This window comes from Mytilus edulis, chromosome 5 (genome assembly GCF_963676685.1).
Source record: "Mytilus edulis chromosome 5, xbMytEdul2.2, whole genome shotgun sequence".
In the NCBI taxonomy this organism is placed as follows: domain Eukaryota; kingdom Metazoa; phylum Mollusca; class Bivalvia; order Mytilida; family Mytilidae; genus Mytilus; species Mytilus edulis.
In genome coordinates, this window is record NC_092348.1 from 28047628 (window position 1) to 28050551 (window position 2924).

General features: G+C 31.4%; 1 long non-coding RNA gene across 1 annotated transcript; it reads left to right on the forward strand.

Moving 5' to 3' along the window:
• Positions 1-451: 451 nt before the first annotated feature.
• On the forward strand, positions 452-2686 carry LOC139522351 (uncharacterized). The gene is made up of 2 exons (XR_011664394.1): positions 452-544; positions 2435-2686. It is a non-coding gene; the product is annotated as an uncharacterized lncRNA (long non-coding RNA).
• The last annotated feature ends 238 nt before the right edge of the window (positions 2687-2924 follow it).

The following is a 2924-nucleotide window of genomic DNA, read 5'->3' on the forward strand; positions in this document are numbered from 1 at the left end:
TAAGGAAAAGTATATACTTCTCTGATGGTACAGGTTGCCTATGCCTCAGTATGACATAAGTTATATTCACAATTGACACTTCACAAATTGGGTAAATGCAACTTCCCTGAGAATATTTTATTTTTAAATTTATATAGAGACCGTTTCGAACGGTTTTGTTGAAAACATGTTTTTTTGCAGTTTTTAGAAAAAAAACTATATAAAACCGTTACTATCGGAGTAAGCCTTCTTGAATGAGTTTTTATTTTGGCGTATGAAAGCCCATGAATAATCACATTTTTATACCGCAGTCAAGTGTTAATGTGCATTAAAAGTGTTTTCAAGTATTTTTTGTGATTTAAAATTTACACGATGAAATCTTGAACTTATATCTAAGAATTGAAAATCTAAAATGAAATAGAACAATAGAATAGTCACTCATAAATTATTATATTTTAATATTTGATTTACAGAGGGTAAGCACTGGATATCTCTGTGTAATTTAGTGGTTGTGGGAAGGGACATTCCTTGTGATAGGAATGATTATAACAACTGCGATTGCAAGGTATATAAAACTATGCGCAAAATGTGTTATGATTTAAGTTTATCATCTTTTTTGAAACTCTATATGTCAAGGGTTTTCTTATCGCAAGTGTACCGTACAGATCGGCAATATTTTACATTTCTTGTCAACAATGTATTTTTATTCACTCGGTAGCTCATGGGTTTATTCTTTTCTTCCAGTGACGATCCTTGCAGCAACGTCAAGTGCTCAAGTCCATCCGTATCATTTTAGCAATGAAACGAACGCAACTGTATTCATAGAACCGAATAACTATCCCAACTGTGTGTACGCGTAAATATTGTTTTATTAATTGTATAATTATATAATTTAAGTTCATATTCTCAACTTCAAAAAGGTACACAGTAAAAAAAAAATGCCGATAAAGAGAAAAATTGCATTTTTTACTAACTTCATCAGCTCGAATACCAGCTGGACCTAGCGAGCTCGCTTGATAATCTTGCAAATCAGTATCAAGAAATGACATGATATTATTATATATGTATCGTCACACATAAAAATAACATTGAACAACAATCTTAATATTCAGTTGTACATTTCTGTTGTTCATGTAGAAAAATATAACGGCATTTTCTGCTTGGGTTTGTTTGTCTGTTTCCACTTTCACCCACAATAAGAATTGATAAAAAGTTGTGGTTTGTGATAATGAATCAGAACACGACAGTGAGTGCATAATACAACATACATATAAAACTATGTCTCAGCAGCGAGTCCCTTAGAACACTATGTGTAACCACCTCTTAACGGAGTCAGTCTTATTCTTATCATTACACTTGCTTCTTGTAATTTCCATACTAGCTTAACAAAGATTTCTAGACCAGTTACGAGTTAAAATGGACTAACATAACAAATGAGTTAAAAGGGTTATTTTTTTCTGATCGATACTTACAACATAACAGCAGCGAGTCCCTTAGAACACTATATTTAACCAACTCTTAACGGAGTCAGTCTTATTCTTATCATTACACTTACTTCTTGTAATTTCCATACTAGCTTAACAAAGATTTCTAGACCAGTTACGAGTTAAAATCGACTAACAAAACAAATGAGTTAAAAGGGTTAATTTTTTCTGATCGATACTTACAACATAACAGCAGCGAGTCCCTTAGAACACTATGTTTAACCAACTCTTAACGGAGTCAGTCTTATTCTTATCATTACACTTACTTCTTGTAATTTCCATACTAGCTTAACAAAGATTTCTAGACCAGTTACGAGTTAAAATTGACTAACATAACAAATGAGTTAAAAGGGTTATTTTTTTCTGATCGATACTTACAACATAACAGCAGCGAGTCCCTTAGAACACTATGTTTAACCAACTCTTAATGGAGTCAGTCTTATTCTTATCATTACACTTACTTCTTGTAATTTCCATACTAGCTTAACAAAGATTTCTAGACCAGTTACGAGTTAAAATTGACTAACAAAACAAATGAGTTAAAAGGGTTAATTTTTTCTGATCGATACTTACAACATAACAGCAGCGAGTCCCTTAGAACACTATGTTTAACCAACTCTTAACGGAGTCAGTCTTATTCTTATCATTACACTTACTTCTTGTAATTTCCATACTAGCTTAACAAAGATTTCTAGACCAGTTACGAGTTGAAATTGACTAACAAAACAAATGAGTTAAAAGGGTTAAATTTTTCTGATCGATACTTACAACATATAACAAAAGACAAAACTACAAAGAGTATGTACAGGACACTCTTTATTCTTGTGCACATTCTAGTATATTTACATACAAAACATTAATTTCTTTTAGTGAAACCCTAACCAAGAATATATGATAATCAATCAAATTATTTCATCCAATGTCGAATCACAAATGTAAGAAAGTTTCGCAATATATCATTTTCATTTTAGATAATATATGAAAAATGCAAAACAACGAAATGTCCAAATGAAAACGACTCGTGTATCTACAATCCAAAGGAAAGCGAGCACTTGACAGATGCATGCCTTCGGAATAAAATAACTGGAAAATGTCAATGGAAAACTTGTCCAGCCGCCTAAGTAAACTATTTGAAGACATTTTGTTATATCTTTCCTGGATAAGTGCCACAATTATGTTCATGCAGTATCGAAATATATAATAAATGCACAATTTTGTCTTCATATTTTATCTATTTGTCAAAACCGACGTTTCTATTTCGTTTGTAATTTATTAAACAAATACGTTTTAGTTCTGCTTATACAAAAATATAACATTATTACATTAACAAACCAATCAAAATATCAAATGCATTTTTTTTTAATAAGCATGTCCATCGAATATAAAAGAGGGACGAAAGATACCAAAGGGACAGTCAAACTCATAAATCTAAAACAAACTGACAATGCCATGGCTAAAATG